The sequence below is a fragment of the Bubalus kerabau genome, chromosome 4 (assembly GCF_029407905.1).
Source record: "Bubalus kerabau isolate K-KA32 ecotype Philippines breed swamp buffalo chromosome 4, PCC_UOA_SB_1v2, whole genome shotgun sequence".
Lineage (NCBI taxonomy): Eukaryota > Metazoa > Chordata > Mammalia > Artiodactyla > Bovidae > Bubalus > Bubalus kerabau.
In genome coordinates, this window is record NC_073627.1 from 157,047,255 (window position 1) to 157,065,464 (window position 18,210).

The 18,210-nt window shown below is 43.2% G+C and overlaps 1 protein-coding gene and 1 pseudogene across 6 annotated transcripts in view; one reads left to right on the forward strand and one right to left on the reverse strand.

Annotated features, from left to right (window-relative positions):
* SPIN1 (spindlin 1) overlaps nt 1-17,880 on the reverse strand; it is an 80,921-nt gene extending 63,041 nt beyond the window's left edge. For 2 of the 6 annotated variants that reach the window (XM_055579145.1, XM_055579142.1), the window contains exon 1: nt 17,459-17,616. The gene's annotated coding sequence lies outside the window, so the exon portion shown is untranslated. The other 4 variants (XM_055579148.1, XM_055579147.1, XM_055579143.1 and 1 more) reach the window with 4 other exon arrangements.
* LOC129651010 (FAU ubiquitin-like and ribosomal protein S30) lies at nt 2,181-2,659 on the forward strand (annotated as a pseudogene).
* Nucleotides 17,881-18,210: the final 330 nt, after the last annotated feature.

The following is an 18,210-nucleotide window of genomic DNA, read 5'->3' on the forward strand; positions in this document are numbered from 1 at the left end:
AAACTGAACTAAACTGGGCTGCTGGCTATTGCAGTTACAAAATTATCCTTTAAAGTAAGTTATGGGAGGAAGGCTACAGGAATAAATAACTAAATGAAAAAACATCTGCAACTATCACATTCAAAGTGATTAAAAATGAGATATAAAACTGGTAGAAAACTACCACAGAATCAGATTTTCCAGAAGTGAAAAAACACAGTAAACTCAATGGACAGATTATCAGTAAGCTAATTTCATTAAAAATTAGTGAACAAAGGGAGATCAGAAAAAATATCAAGAATGAAGCATGCAAAGGGTAAATAAAACATCAGGAAAATCTCACAAGTATTTTAATGGCATGGAGGGTTGGGAGACAGGGCAGCAGAAATACATTAAAAGACAATGACTGCAAACGTCTCAAAAGAATAAAAAGCATTACCATAGATTCAGTAAGACCTGTAAACTCAAAATATAAATTAAAAAATACATAAAATACAAAATATAAATACAAAAATTACAAAATATAAACACACAAAATATAAATTTAAAAAAAAAATCACAAAAACTGTTCAAAACAAAAGACCAAATAAATAAATAAAAAGCATGAAGTAAAAAAAGATTCTATCCATGACAGCAAATACTAAACTGACAGTTTACTTAATAAAAAAAAAATAAATAAAAGTTGAAAATGTAATTCAGTAACTTCTTTCAACACCTTACAAGAAAACCGACAAGTTAAAACTCTATACATATCAAAAATATCCTTCAAAAAGAAAAATCAATTTGAGATATTTTTAAACTAACACAAACTCATAGAATTCACTATTAGGAGTCACACAACAGGGGAGAAACAAAGAGTGCTCTTCAGGCAGAAGGAAAATGAAACTGGAATTGGACTGACTGGAATTACAGCAAGGAATGAAGAGCAATGAAAAGGGTTAAGGTAAATGGCTAGTACTAGGGGACTCCCTGGAGGCCCAGGGGTCAGGACTTTGCCCTCCAATGCAGGGGACATGCATTGATCCCTGGTCACTGAACTAAGATCCCACCACTCGCTGGAACTAGTGAGGCTGCATGCCCAAGTGGAGAAAAAGTCCACAGGCAGTTATGAAGAGCCCACCTGCGGCAGCAAAGATTCCACATGCCGCAACCAAAATCTGAGATAGTCAAATGAGGGGTTTTTAAAAACAATAAATAAATGGTGATTACTGTACAAATTAATAATGTATAAGATAAAATATACACAGTTAAAATAGCATCAACTGAGCTACATAAGTGAAAATAAAATAAATGGAGTTTCAGCGTCCACAAAGGGGGGGGAAATAACCAAACATTAGATTTTGACAAGTCAAAGATCCACGTTTTAAGTAACCTTGAGGTTAGCAGAGTTAAAAAAAAAAAAAAAAAAAGACATCCAAAGAAATGAGGAAAAGACATAGAACAGGTACAATAAACAGAAAACACAAGAACATATTTAAACCCACTGGAGAAGGAAATGGCAACCCACTCCAGTATTCTTGTCTGGAGAATCCCATGGACAGAGGAGCCTGGTGGGCTACAGTCCACGGGGTCGCAAAGAGTCGGACACGACTGAGCAACTTCACTTTCATGTTAGTCATTTTGTTAAATATCAAGACCAAACACTCCAGTTACAAGAAATATTGTCAGACTAGATTTTTTAAATCCCAGCTATGTATTGTTGACAACAGAAAAATCCATAGAAAGTATGCAGAAAGACTGCAAATACAAGTTAAAAAAATTAAAAGGCACACACTATACCTACTAATCAGAGAAAAGATAATGCAATTACATTAATATTAAGCTAATCGAACTTTACCTCTAATACTACTTTTGCCTTAAAGGACACATTATTTTAAAAGACTCAGTGGTGAGGAAAATATACAATGCTAAACATGTATGCACCTAGTAACATAACCACAAAATAGATAAAGCAAAAATTATCATTAAGGAGAAACAGACAAATGCAAAATAAGCATACCAATACATTTCTCTTGATAACCAATACAACCAGCAAACCAAAGGGATAAAAGGACAAGAAGAATTTAACACAACTAGCAAAGCTGAACTAACAAATATAAAACTTTGCATCCAACAAAGTTCAAGCACGTTATTTCCAAGCACACACAGGTCATCTACAAAAACTGATCAGAGCAGTGGCATGGCGCACAGCAGCAGAAAGGATGTGCTCACCCACACTACTCCACATCTGTGGTAGCAGCAGCAGCGTCCATGACCTAGTTGCCAAAAAGGAGCTCTCTGTCAGCGCGCAGGAGCTACACACTCTCCAGGTGAGCAGCCAGGAGACAGTCGCCCAGATCAAGGCTCTGTATGTAGTCTCACTGGAGAGCACTGCTCCAAAGGATCAAGTCCTGCTCCTGTCAGGCATGCCCCGAGAGGATGAGGCTACCCTGGGCCAGTGTGGGTTAGAGGTTCTGGGCACTCTGGAAGTAGCCAGCCTCATGCTTGGTCCATGGTTCCCTGGCCCCTGCTGGGAAAGTAAGGGTCAGACTCCAAAGGTGCCAAACAAGAGGAAAAGAAGACAGACTGGGCCAAGAAGCCCATGCAGTAGAACCAGCACTTTGTCAGTGTTGTGCCCACTTTGGGCAAGAAGGGCCACAGTGCCAACTCTCAAGTCCTCCATAATCTTGGCTTTCTCTAATAAAGCCACTTAGCCCAATCATTAAAAAAAAAAAAAAAAAAAAAGAACCTGACCAGATTGTATGTTAGGCCATAAAGCAAGCTTCAAAAAATGTCATAAGCTTTTAATTATATAGTATTCTGCTGCTGCTGCTGCTAAGTCGCTTCAGTCGTGTCCGACTCTGTGTGACCCCACTGACGGCAGCCCACCAGGCTTACCCGTCCCTGGGATTCTCCAGGCAAGAACACTGGAGTGGGTTGCCATTTCCTTCTCCAACGCATGAAAGTGAAAAGTGAAAGTGAAATCACTCAGTCATGTCCGACTCTAGCGACCCCATGGACTGCAGCCTACCAGGCTCCTCCGTCCATGGGATTTTCTAGGCAAAAGTACTGGAGTGGGGTGCCATTGCCTTCTCCATAGTATTCTGACCACAAAGGAATCAAAACAGCAATCAGAAAAAAGCACACAGAATACAGAAGATTCTTAGAGCAAAGAAACTATTCGGTATGTAATTATAATGGTGGATACACATTACAAATGTAAAGGCTCACAGACTATATAAAACCAAGAGTGAACCCTGGTGGTCCAGTGACTAATACTCCATGTTCCCAACACACACGGCCCAGCTTTGGTTCCAAGTCAGGGAACTAGTGATAGATCCCACATGCCACGACTGAGAGTTAGCATGACACAACTAAAGACCACGCACGCATCACTGAGAATGGAAGGTCCTGCATGCCACAACTAAAACCTCGCACAGCCCAATAAACAAACAAGTATATTTTAAAAAGAAGAGTGAACCCTATGTGACCTTGGATGACAATGATGTCAACGTAGGTTCATCCACTCTAACAAATGTACAATCTGGTACAGGATGTTGCTAACAGGAGAGGCTGTGCTTGTGTGGGATCAGGGGGTACAGGGAACTCTGTACTTTCTACTTTCTACTCAGTATTGCTGTGAACCTAAAGCTGCCCTTAAAAATAAAAGTGTATTTGGAAATAAGGAAAAAAAAAGTTTACCTGGCAGGCTAGGTTAATGAGTATGCTATGATTGCAAACAACTCTCAAAATCTTAGTTGCTTAAGACCAAAGAAATTCCCACTTCTGCCTTCTCCCTCTTTTCTCCACTCTTGCCCGCCCCCACCCCAGCTCTCAGTTTCCTCTAGACACATAAAGACCTGGGCTGCAAGAAGCTCCGCTTGTAAACACGGTCACTGGCGAAAGGGAGGGAACACGGCAAATCTCACCACTGCTCTTAAAGCCTGTGACAAGTCTCTTCAGCTCACATTGCACTGGCCAGGACAAATCACATGACTACTTAACTTCGGAGGCAGAAACTAAAAGCAAAAACACTGCCACACGCTCTCAGAAAAGATTTAAACTTAATACTGGTGATGATGTGGAGTCACAAGAATGCATTCACCAGAAAAGAAACTGATAGGTATACCCACACTGGATGTTTGTCATTATCTAATACTGAACATACGCATAAAAGACCCAACAATTCTACTCCTAAGTCTACCCAACAGAAAAGCAATCAAGAAACCTGAATGTTCAGAGCACATCCACTTACACAAGCCCCGTGACACTCATGAAATGAGCCTCCTGGATCACTTAATATGGGGAGCTGCTCGGTTCTAAATCCATCACGGCCCTTGCCCCAGACCAATACTTCCCACAGGGTGTTCTAGCCAATGACTGGCCATAGGCAGGATGCTAAAGAATGGCCATTTCAGCAGGACAAGGAACTCCTCTGGTCCCATCTTTGGCTAGAGGACATGTCACTGGCCTTGCTAAAACTTTCTTAGAACAGCACTTAAGTCCCAAGTTACCAGACATTCTCTTCAATTTCTTCCTCCTCCACATGCATCAGACCTGCAAGGGGCTGTTCACTCTCTCACAAGTATTTCTCCCAATACTGCAAAATCTAATCTGAACTTCCTTTCTTGTCCTTGGGAGGAACTGAACAGTTTCAAAGTGGGAACAACCTAATATTTTACAGCAGGAGAATGAACAGCCGTGGATAATACATGAGTAAATCATTACATGCATAAACAAACCACAACTATACATGACCTTGTGAATGAAATGAATGACAAAAATGAGTAACAATTGCATGGGTAATGTGTCACAAACCACAGGTTTGTAATTACTTCTGTACTTTCAGTATATTTCACTGAAAAAAAAAAAAAAGGCAAGACTCTGAAAAGTCAACTGTCCTTAAACCAAAACAGGAATTGGCTACTTACTATTAATCAGATACAACCACTATGGAGAACAGTGTGGAAGATCCTTAAATAACTAAGAATAAAAGTATCATCCGTGTGTGCTCAGTCGTGCCTGACTCCTTACACCCCCATGGACTGCAGCCCACCAGGCTCCTCTATCCATGAAATTTTCCAGGCAAAAATATCCGAGTGGGTTGCCATTTCCTCCTCCAGAGGATCTTCCTGACCCAGAGATCGAACCAGTGTTTCCTGAGTTTCCCACTTTAGTAGGCAGATTCTTTACCACAGAGCCACATGGGAAGCCCAAAGGTGATGCTGAGGGTGATGAGGGCCAAAGGAAAAAATAATTCCTTCCTCTTTTTCTCCCTCTCTCTCTCCCACTTCTTACCTTCACCTTAGTATTCATTTGAGTAAAGACATCAATACAACTCTCAAAACTACCATATATGACTCAGCAATCCCACTACTGGGCATACTCCCTGAGAAAACCATAATTCAAAAGGACACATGTACCCCAATGTTCACAGCAGCACTGTTTACAACAGCAAGGATGTGGAAGCAATTTTGATGTCTGTTGACAGATGAATGGATAAAGATGTGGTGCATATATACAATAGAATATTACTCAGCAGCCATAGAAAGGAACAAAATTGGGTCATTTGTAGTGATGTGGATGAACCTAGAATCTGTCATACAGCAGAGGGAAGTTAGAAAAACAAATATCATGTATACATGGAATATATATGCAATCTAGAAAAATGGTACTGAGGAACCAAATTGCAGAACAGGAACAAAGATGCAGATATAGAGGATGGACTTTGGGTGGGGGGTGGGGGTGGATTGAGAGAGTCGCGCTGACATATACACACTACCATCTGTAAAATAGCTAGCTACTGAGAGGCTTCCGCAGAGCACAGGAAGCTTGTCTTTGAGCTCTGGGATGACCTAGATGGGTGGGACGCAGGGGATGGGAGGGAGGCTCAAGAGAGAGCGGATGTATGCATAGTTATAGCTGAGGCACGCTTTTGCATAGCAGAAACACAACACTGTAAAGCAACTATACTCCAATTAAAAAATAATAAAATAAAAAGAGTATAGGCAATTTATATTTCTTCAGTGAAGCCACTTTCCAAAAAGATTCTACCAAATTATAGTCCCACAGTTATGTAAATTATTTATTTATTTAAAGGTAATGCATTTTAGGTGAACACTACTTTATGGACTAAAACTTGTGGTGAAGACTATTTATAAAGAGAAAGCACATAAGATTGCTTTTATCTTTTACTGAGTACATTTAAAAGATTCATGAGATTAGATCTGATAGAGTGCCTGATGAACTATGGACAGAGGTTTGTGGCACTGTACAGGAGGCAGGGATCAAGACCATCCCCAAGAAAAAGAAATGCAAAAAGGCAAACTGGCTGTCTGAGGACGCCTTACAAATAGCTGTGAAAACAAGAGAAGCAAAAAAGCAAAGGAGAAAAGGAAAGATATATCCATTTGAATGCAGAGTTCCAAAGAACAGCAAGGAGAGATAAGAAAGCCTTCCTCAGTGATCAGTGCAAAGAAACAGAGGAAGACAACAGAATGGGAAAGACGAAAGATCTCTTCAAGAAAATTAGATACCAAGGGAACGTTTCATGCAAAGATGGACTCAATAAAAGACAGACATGTCATGGACCTAACAGGAGCAGAAGATACTAAGAAGAGGTGGCAAGAATACACAGAAGAACTGTACAAAAAAGATCTTTACAACCCAGATAATCAGGATGGTGTGATTACTCACCTAGAGCCAGACATCCTGGAATGTGAAGTCAAGTGGGCCTTAGGAATCATCACTATGAACAAAGTTAGTGGAGGTGATGGAATTCCAGTTGAGCTATTTCAAATTCTAAAAGATGATGCTGTGAAAATGCTGCATGCAATATGCTAGCAAATTTGAAAAACTCAGCAGTGGTCACAGGACTGGAAAAGGTCAGTTTTCATTCCAATACTTTAGAAAGGCAAGGCCAAAGAATGCTCAAACTACCCCACAATTGCACTCATCTCACACGCTAGTAAAGTAATGCTTGGAGAATTCTCCAAGCCAGACTTGAACAGTACCGCATGATCCGTGAAATTTCAGATGTTCAAGCTGGTTTTAAAAAAGGCAGAGGAACCAGAGATCAAATTGCCATCATCCGCTGGATCATCAAAAAAGCAAGAGAGTTCCAGATAAACATCTATTTCTGCTTTACTGACTATGCCAAAGCCATTGACTGTGTGGATCACAACAAACTGTGGAAAATTCTGAAAGAGATGGAAGTACCAGAGCACCTGACCTGCCTCTTGAAAAATCTGCATGCAGGTCAGGAAGCAACAGTTAGAAATGGGCATGGAACAACAGATGGTTCCAAATAGGAAAAGGAGTATGTCAAGGCTGTATATTGTCACCCTGCTTATTTAACGTATATGCAGAGTACATCATGAGAAATGCTGGGCTAGAGGAAGCACAAGCTGGAATCAAGATTGCCAGGAGAAATATCAATAACCTCAGATATGCAGATGACACCACCCTTATGGCAGAAAGTAAAGAAGAATTAGAGCCTCTTAATGAAGTGAAAGAGGAGAGTGAAAAAGTTGGCTTAAAGCTTAACATTCAGAAAACTAAGATTATGGCATCCGGTTCCATCACTTGATGGCAAACCGATAGAGCAACAGTGTCAGACTTTATTTTTCTGGGCTCCAAAATCACTGCAGATGGTGACTGCAGCCATGAAATTAAAAGATGCTTACTTCTTGGAAGAAAAGTTATGACCAACCTAGATAGCATTTTAAAAAGCAGAGACATTACTTTGCCAACAAAGGTCCATCTAGTCAAAGCTATGGTTTTTCCAGTTGTCATGTATGGATGTGAGAGTTGGGACTATAAAGAAAGCTGAGCACCAAAGAATTGATGCTTTTGAACTGTGGTGTTGGAGAAGACTCTTGAGAGTCCCTTGGACTGCAAGGAGATCCAACCAGTCCATCCTAACGGAAATCAGTCCTGAATATTCATTGGAAGGACTGATGTTGAAGCTGAAACTCCAATACTTTGGCCACCTGATGTGAAGAACTGACTCGTTTGAAAAGACCCTGATGCTGTGAATGGTTGAAGGCGGGAGGAGAAGGAGATGACAGAGGGTGAGATGGTTGGATGGCATCACCGACTCAACGGACATGAGTTTGAGTAAACTCCGGGAGTTAGTGATGGACAGGGAGGCCTGGCGTGCTACAGTCCATGAGGTCGCAGAGTCGGACACAACTGAGCAACTGAATTGAACTGAGTCCATTTAAAGAAAAATTTTTAAGATTATACAAAAATACCAGAGTCACCAAAAATTACCTATTATAACCCAATGATTAATTTTCTAAATAAAAAAGACCATTTAACAGACCTTCCAGCCCAAGACGGAGCTGTCACCACAGCACCTGCGGATCCCAGGTCAGTGTCCTGTCCACATCAGTAAATTTGGCCTAACCCAACTTTACATTCCCGCCAGCATCATCTCACACCCTTAACATCCATTCCCACAATTATTCCCCAGGTCTACCTCATCATGAATCGCACTTTGCACCTCATCCTTTGGGGCCTTCTGGGAGGATTCTAGGTGAAGCCAAATGCAGGCTTTTCAGGCAAACAGAGATTAAGTTCAGACAGGGGATGAAAAGGCTGCTTCTACTGGCAAAGGTAACCCAACAGAATTTAGGTCTTCAAGATCTCCAGCTAAATCAGAAACTGACCATATGTCTCTAATCCAATTTTCAGGATTCCACTCCTAACCAATCCAAGTTCTCACCTACTCACAGGGAATTCAATGTGCAGTTTTAGGGCAGTCACAGAAACTTTCAGGTCCCTTATGGGAACCTTCACTGGGAATTTAAAACCCTGAGCTCATCATTTTGCTTTGTAATGTTTTAACTTGGCTAGGCTAAACTGCATTCCCAGGCTTTCCCTTGTATTTGCTTCAGGACTGGGTGGGCCACAGAGAGACTACCATGCCTCAGACGGAGGGCACATCTGGCAGGACATCTGCACTCACTAACTCCCCATCTGCCTCACTGATGCGAGGCTGCAACAGCTTCTCTACCTTCCCCCAGGCTCCCTGAGTCTCTGTCTCCTGGGCCAATGTGTGTGGTCAGCTCCAAGACAAGGGCCCAGCTCTTCCTGGATGCCCACACACCAGTGTCAGAAGCAACACAACTGACACAGCTTCCCATCTGTCTTGCTGTGGCTTCCAGTCTGTCTTCTCCCCCAAGGCACTTCCACCTTTCTTCCTCAAATTCTTGTCCTATGGACTCCAACTCTAGCATGAGGCACACAAGCCGCATCGCCAGCTCCTACACTGTATTAACTGAGATCTCTGAATAAGACTATCTGACAGACTCCTGGAGAGAAAACCACACATTTAACCACACAGCCTCAATCTGCCTTTGGACAATGCTAGCTAGGTCCCGGGGATGTGAGCTCTCAGAACCCAAGAACTGAGCTAAGGACCAGAAAAGTATTGATGGACAAAAGCAATTAAGAATCTCTGCTCTCATGAAGCTCAGCCTTTCTGAGAAAACAAAAACTCGTTAAATCATGTGAACAAATGTAACCCTGTAATTTTGATAAGCACTTGGGAAGGACAGCAATGTCTCTAATGTAAGGACTTGACGAAAGTCAAGAAAAAACTTCAAAATCTTCAGAAAATTGATGGTTACTGCAAGCAAGTGATGGATATATTGAGATTCTCTATTCTACCTTTATTATAAAATTTACAAACACTTTCATTAAAACAGCTTTCATCAGAAAGTGATGCTTGAGACAAGGAAAGCAGACTAAGAAGAACTGAAATTTGGACAGAAAAGCATTCCAGGAAGAGGGAAAGAACAATGGCCAGGCTCCCTAATGGCAGAGATGACTATACCTGATCAAATACAAAACAATATATCAAACGTTATTCATTGCAATAATTTTTTAACAGCAGAATATAAACATTATATATATATTTAGGAAATGAAATACAAGCACAAAAGAGTACATACCAAGAATATAGAAGTGTATATGAAGTGATCTCCAGAATACATTAGGTAAAAAGGAAGAAACAACAGTGTATTCAAGCTTTTTGGAAACAAAAGCACATACAAACTTTTTTTAAGAAAAGCAGGTAAAAAAAATGTTTCCTTATATTGCAAAAATAAGTGGAAAAATAAACCAGAAATAAAAATAGAGCATGAGGAGAAGAGTTTAGAGATAGGAAAAGAAGGCAGAATGTGAACACACCTTTATAATGCAGCTTTGACTCTGGAACTATATAAATGTTTTACACACTGAAAAAAATACGTTTAGAAAAACATTAAAGCAATCCTTAAATGTTAGGGATTTCATTCAAATAAACCAAACTAATAAATTGATTACAAAATCAGAAAGAAAATGTCTTCAAATAATTCCATAATTCAGAATGTAAACATTTTTAAAACAAAGGGAATAAAATAGAAAACCTACAATCATTCAACTGTTAAAAAGTTTTCGAACTACTATACTTATACTGTAGGATAAAGGAAAGTAATTAAAGTTGATAAGAATGCAAATTTTTAACATTAGAGAAGGATAAACTCAAAGTAAAAACCCTATGAAGTTAAATGTGAACTGGAACTAGCAACACAAAATCATTAGTATTTCCCAAGTCTGGCCAATGACAGCAAGGGCATCTCAATGGCAATAAGGACACACAGCACTAGATTTTGTTATCTAAACTCCACTGCCTGCTAAGAAGAGCTGAAAGAACTGGTTGATAGATATGGGGCAGGAAAAGCACAAAGTGAGTCTCAGACATCGTGTAACATGAGCAAGAAACAGTTCAAAGGTTAACAGGGTCACATCCAAGGCAAGAAAACAAGTTTGAAAGCACCAAGCCATGACCAAACAAGGACAAGGTGAGGAAAAAGAATGATGACTACTTGATTAAGACACACAATACATAAAATTCCATAGGTCCACAGTGATCCTAAAGGAGAGAAAGCAAAAGGAAATACACAATAACAAATCAACCCTGTACACAGGGAAAAGAACATTCTTAGCCTTGTGTCAAGACCTAAAACTCATACTAGGAATATTAATTTAGATATGATTAGTTAATATACGGATAAGTAGGTCATACAGACTTAAATTGAAGAAAGTGGGGGAAACCACTAGGCCATTCAGGCATGACCTAAATCAAATTCCTTATGATTACAGTGAAGTGAGAAATAGATTTAAGGGACTAGATCTGATAGACAGAGGTTCCTGACATTGTACAGGAGACAAGGATCAAGACCATCTCTGTGAAAAAGAAACGCAAAAAAGCAAAATGAAGGCCTGAGGAGGGCTTACAAATAGCTGTGAAAAGAGAAGCAAAAAGCAAAGGAAAAAAGGAAAGATATAAGCATCTGAATGCAGAGTTCCACAGAAGAGCAAGGGATAAGAAAGCCTTCCTCAGGGATCAATGCAAAGAAAAAGAGGAAAACAACAGAATGGGAAAGACTAGAGATCTCTTCAAGAAAATTGGAGATACCAAGGGAACATTTCATGCAAAGATGGGCTCGATAAAGGACAGAAATGGGATGGACCTAGCAGAAGATATTAAGAAGAGGTTGCAAGAATACACAGAAGAACTGTACAAAAAAGAGCTTCACAACTAAGATAATCACGATGGTATGATCACTCACCTAGAGCCAGACAAGCTGGAATGGGAAGTCAAGTGGGCCTTAGAAAGCATCACTATGAAAAAAGCTAGTGGAGGTGATGGAATTCCAATTGAGCTATTTCAAATCCTGAAAGACGATGCTGTGAAAGTGCTGCACTCAATATGCCAGCAAATTTGGAAAGCTCAGCAATGGCCACAGGACTGGAAAAGGTCAGTTGTCATTCCAATCCATAAGAAAGGCAATGCCAAAGAATGCTCAAACTACCACACAATTTGCATTCATCTCATACGCTAGTAAAGTAATGCTCAAAATTCTCCAAGCCAGGCTTCAACAGTACATGAACTGTGGAATTTCAGATGTTCAAGCTGGTTTTAGAAAAGGCAGAGGAACCAGAGATCAAATGGCCAACATCCACTGGATCACTGAAAAAGCAAGAGAGTTCCAGAAAAACACCTATTTCTGCTTTATTGACTATGCCAAAGCCTTTGACTGTGTGAATCACAATAAACTGTGGAAAATTCTGAAAGAGATGGAAGTACCAGACCACCTGACCTGCCTCTTGAGAAACCTATATGCAGGTCAGGAAGCAGCAGTTAGAACTGGACATGGAACAACTGACTGGTTCCAAATAGGAAAAGGAGTATGTCAAGGCTGTATATTGTCACCCTGCTTATTTAACTTGTATGCAGAGTACATCATAAGAAACACTGGGCTGGAAAAAGTACAAGCTGGAATCAAGATTGCCGGGAGAAATATCAATAACCTCAGACATGCCGGAGAAGGCAATGGCACCCCACTCCAGTACTCTTGCCTGGAAAATCCCATGGACAGAGGAGCCTGGTGGGCTGCAGTCCATGGGGTCGCTAAAGAGTCAGACACGACTGAGCGACTTCACTTTCACTTTTCACTTTCATGCACTGGAGAAGGCAATGGCAACCCACTCCAGTGTTCTTGCCTGGAGAATCCCAGGGACGGGGGAGCCTGGTGGGCTGCCATCTATGGGGTTGCACAGAGTCAGACACAACTGAAGCAACTTAGCAGCAGCAGATATGCAGATGACACCACCTTTATGGCAGAAAGTGAAGAGGAACTAAAAAACCTCTTGATGAAAGTGAAAGTGGAGAGTGAAAAAGTTGGCTTAAAGCTCAACATTCAGAAAATGAAGATCATGGCATCTGGTCCCATCACTTCATGGCAGATAGATGGAGAAACAGTGGAAACAGTGTCAGACTTTAATTTTGGGGGCTCCAAAATCACTGCAGATGGTGACTGCAGCCATGAAATTAAAAGACGCTTACTCCTTGGAAGGAAAGTTATGACCAACCTAGATAGCTTATTGAAAAGCAGAGACATTACTTTGCCAACAAAGGTCTGTCTAGTCAAGGCTAGGGTTTTTCTAGTGGTCGTGTATGGATGAGAGTTGGACTGTGAAGAAAGCTGAGCGCCGAAGAATTGATGCTTTTGAACTGTGGTGTTGATGCTTTTGAACTGTGGTGTTGGAGAAGACTCTTGAGAGTCCGTTGGACTGCAAGGAGATCCAACCAGTCCATCCTAAAGGAGATCAGTCCTGGGTGTTCATTGGAAGGACTGATGCTGAAGCTGAAACTCCAATACTTTGGCTACCTCATGCAAAGAGTTGATTCATTGGAAAAGACCCTGATGCTGGGAGGGATTGGGGGCAGGAGGAGAAAGGGACGACAGAGGATGAGATGGTTGGATGGCATCACCGACTCGATGGACATGGGTTTGGGTGGACTCCAGGAGTTGGTGATGGACAGGGAGGCGTGCTGTGATTCATGGACAGGACTGAGCGACTGAACTGAGGTCATATAAACATACATGTCTGTAATTATATAGACCATCTATAAATAAATATGTAGATCATTTGCAGACAGGACCAAATATTAAACCTAAGTTATATGGATGTAACTATAAGCAAGCTGAACACTAAATACAAGCAAACAAATATAATCTAAGTTTAAAAAGTTGTCCTGCCTTTTATTACTACAATCTAAAAACATTTCAAGTGGTATTCAAATACTTCATTAGTCTCTTTATTTACTCTCTCAACATATGGATAAAACAATATCTATGATGAGTTGATCCTTTCTCTATCAACCACCCCACCCCAAAAAAAGTCAACACATTTAACATTTTAGTGTCTCCAGACAAATTGCTTTTGCTTCAAATTATTTTATCCTTATTCAACAGGTTAGACTCTTGTAAATTTGAGCTGGAACACTGGTAGATTCCTTCAATCCATCTTTCAGAAGGTTTAATGCCTTTCAATGGCTCCCCGCACCCGCCCACCACCACCACCCTTTGAATAAAACAGCAACCACCTTAATGTGATATGTTCAATCATTTAAAATCTGGCCCCAAATTCATTCCTAGACAGACTGATCATGTCAAACTTAAGTGTGTCAGCAGTTGTATGATCAATAACACAGGGAACTTATGACATCCAGAAGCCCTAGGAATCACTCACATGGGAGTAACAGATAACACAGGAAAACTTTTGATTGTAATGGTCTGAGAGTCTTCATGACTCTGCTCCTGTTGTTCCTTCATCTAGACTGCTTTCCTCTAACCTATATTCTTAACCCTGCAGGAACATCACCTTCTCTCCATATGCCTGGGTATCTTCCCTACCAAGCTGTAAGGTCTCTAAGGGCACATCTTCATGTATCATGCCCACATCTGACTTATGGCAATTTTAAAGCCAAAAAATAAGCACCCAATAAAGATTTAATTAAAAATTTAGTAGACGACAAGCACAACTAAGCAACCTATTGTTGAAAAAAGAATGCTAGTAACTATAGCAAAGTTCAAAAGCATGAAGAAGAAGGAAATCAACAATGACTGGCACCAGCTGCTGCATTTCAGGAACTGTACTGGGAACTCTACACATCCATTTCATTTAACTATTGTAATAGCCTTACATGATAGGCTTCATCCCAGTTTACAGTTGAGGAATAGCGCTTAGAAGGGCTATGTGATCAACCAGGTATGTGGCTTTGGACCAGTAAGGAGTGGGGTTGGATTTCAACCCAGACTCTTCAGAGTTGAAGGCCATTCGATCTCCAAGTCCAACTCCAGAGCTCACATCTTTTTCACAATGGATTCCCCATTTCCAATTTCTTTTTGTTCAAAGGAAAGAAAAAAAAACACACAATTAAACATCTAATAAATATAAGGGAGTATTTCCATGACATATATTTTTCTCAACAAATTACAATTCTGCTAATTCAAAAGAAATATCCAACAACACTGTTATTTTTAATCTCTGCAATAATCCACCATAATTCTTCCAGAACAGCAGTATCCTTTTTATGTGTTTCTAACATACCACAGGAAAAAATGCTAACAATTAAGGAGTACAGCCAATGGAGTTTATCTGTATACAATCAGATAAGTCATTGGGAAGAGAGAACACTGCATAATTAAATTTCTTCTAGTTAAGATTTCAAATTAATAGCTCATAATTGTATCATATCAATACCGTTAAGAGTCAAATCTGAGGTACTCTTTCCCACAGGATGCACAGGCAAACAAAAATCACATCAACCTCCCACTCCATGATTTACAACAGTGGTACCATTACCTGTAAGGACACCAATGACCAACATTTCGCCATTACCTAGATTTCATGAGTGTTACTACACTAAAAACAACAAACTATAAGGTCCCTAGATTTCATGAGTGTTACTACACTAAAAACAACAAACTATATAAGGTCAAATATGGAAAACAATGTTGGTACTATTTCTCAGCACCACTAACCGGATACTGTGAATTGTTATCCTGGGGGAAAAGGAAAAGAATATAGCATTGTTTCCCAAACTAAGGTGACCAAGGACTCCTTTGATTTTCCTGTAGCATTTCTTAGCATGAGCGTCACAAAGAATATCACCTTAAACGCTAATTCATATATATACTCAAAACAAAGTAAATATTATGACTGGGTTCTAAACCAGTAAATAAAGAAACAGTACTATCAAAACTCTGGGGATCATCTAAAATCTTAAAAAATAAAAAAAAACCTCTAAGTTAATCATAGAGATTGACTGAAGGTCTCTTTCCTTAACTCATTTCACAGAATTTTGAAGTAACCATTTTGCTACTCAAAGAAATTCTATTTTCTCACAAGAAACACACACCTACTATTGACGATTCTGACAAACATTTAACGACCTTTACATGCAATTATCAAGTCAAGTCCCATGAACACAGAGGCCTGGTAGGTTAGTCCATGAGGTCACAAAAAGAGTCGGACTCGACTTAGCTGCTCAACAACAAACCAAGTCTGATGATAAAGGTTCTATAAATTGTTAGCTACAATTTTTTGGTTATTTGCCTCTTACCCAAGGATTGGGGGAAGGGCAGAAGCTTCCTCATCTCACTTGACCCTCATCTGCAATTTCACAGCCTCTTAAAAGTTCACAACCTCTAAGAACGTTAACAGACTCAATCTGTCCTGGTATATACACCCTCAAGTACAGGTTTAGTTTTCATTTCCTAACAAAGGTATGTAGAAAGCAATTACTGTACTCTCCATCAATCCCTTCAGACCGCAGAGTTCCTTCCAGAAAATTCCAACAGAAGTTATATAGGAATTCGCATTTGGGGAGGTATGTCGTCTCTGGCAGAAGTCATGTTATACAGCGCAATCCTTTAACACTTAAATGCATTGAGGGTTGCTTTCTGACGTACAGCAGATCTGTATTTGCTACTTAAACGTGCATGGAAAACCCTCTCCAAAACCAGGAATCCCAACCCACAAATCATAAAAAAAAAAAAAGCAAATAAGCGTGAAGCAACTGCGTAAACAGATATGGGGTGCTTATTTCGTGGCATTTATGGCTGAGGCCATCACTAAAATTCAATCCGACAAAGTCGACAACGCATCCCCAACAGGAAAGATGAACAGAGCCAAACCGTAGGCACTGCGCAGTTTCCGCGCCGTGCGATTAATCTCAGCAAATGCTTGCGGAATGCGCTCAAGGTCACTCGTGATGAAAAAGAAAAGTGTGTGTGTGTGTTTGAGTGTGCGTGTGCAGAAACGCCCGCCGTCGGCTAGTCCCGCGCAGAGCTGCCCAGGGCGCGTGGACAGGCAGCCAAGGGGGCGGGGGAATTGGGGGGGGGTTACCGAGATCCCCGAAAAACCACCTTCTCCGCCAAGCCCACTGCTGCAGAACCCCGGGCAGCCACCCGGGAGGTTACGCCGTCGTAGGTACACAGCCCTGGGTAGGAGAGCAACGCCAGGCCTCCGGAGGGTCCCGATCTTGGAGAACCCCCTCCCCTTTCTGTGGTCCGGTTTCAGCGCCCCTCGAGCTACGAAGACCAGTCCTCCTTCCCACCCCCACCTCCTTCCACCCTCCGCCCCAGCCCCTCCCACGCCCCGAGGGCCGTTCCCCTCCCCCTTCACATCCCCTCCCACCACCCGGGGGTCCAGCCCCCACCCCCGCCCCAGGGGACTCCTACACCGCCCCCCTCAGGCCCCGAGGGTCTCATTCCTTCCTCCCCCGCCCAGGCCGGGTTATGCAACACTCACCCGCCCCGCCCCCCGCCAGCGCCCGCCGCATTGCCCCCCCTCCCCGGGCCCAGCCACCCCGCGCCCCCCGCCCGCTCGAGTGCCGAGGCCTCCCGAACAAAGCGCGCGGGGCTGGCCGGCCGGGCCGGGGGCGGCGGCCATGTTGGCGGGGGCGGCGAACAAAGGCGCGCGGCCCGAGCCCGAGGCCCCCGCCCGAAGCCCGGCCGGCAGGGGGCGCTGTACAGGCGCCGCCCGCCACCCGGACAATGCGCCGCGGCCCGCTGCTCCCTGGGCGCCACCGCCCCTCAACGCGCCCCGCCCGCGGCCCCGCTGCGGCGCCCGCTCCCCGGCGCTGCACAGGCCTCACCTGCTGGCCTCCTAGGCCGCCGTCTGCAGCCCTTGGGCCCTGCCGTCCCGCGCCGCGATCCCGCCCCGGCCCGACCGAGCCAGACGGCGCCGCCCCGCCCCCGCTCCGCTCCGCGGCCGCCGCCGCCCGCCCCCGACCGCACGGCGCACGCGCACTGCGCCCGCCGACTGCACCGGCAGCGCCGCCCGGCCCCGGCCCGACGGGCCGTATTGCGCAGGCGCTCCAGCTGGAGGGCGGGGCCTAGAGGACAGAGGGCGGGGCCTGGCGGCAGGACTCGGCTTGAGACTGCTCACCTGGCGGCGGGGCGGGACCGACTAAAGGAGGGCCTGGAGGTGGGGCGGGGCTTGGTGGTGCAGCAAGGAGGGCCCTGGCACCACTCACCTGGTAGCCAAGCACAGCGGACAAGGGCCTGGCGCCGGGGTGGGGCCTGGAAGCTGGGAGGGGCCAGGCGCGGCTCTCACCTGGGGGCGGGGCCTGGCTGGGTCCCAGCTGCGCTCCGAGAGGCGGCATTAAGGGCCCAGAGGCCGGGGGGCCGGGGACGGCGCCAATTGCGCCGGAAGTCTGGCATCCTTAGAAGTTTCGTTTTCGCGCGGTGGGAGGGTTTTCACCGACTGACAGATCCTCCCTGTCCTTGAATTTAAGCAGCAAGTCGACCTGCGTTGCACGCGCCGCCCTTTTGGAAGAAGCGGAATACAGTGACACGGCCATCCGCTGACAGAGCTGTGGTGGCCGAGGAAACGCAGCACTCAGCG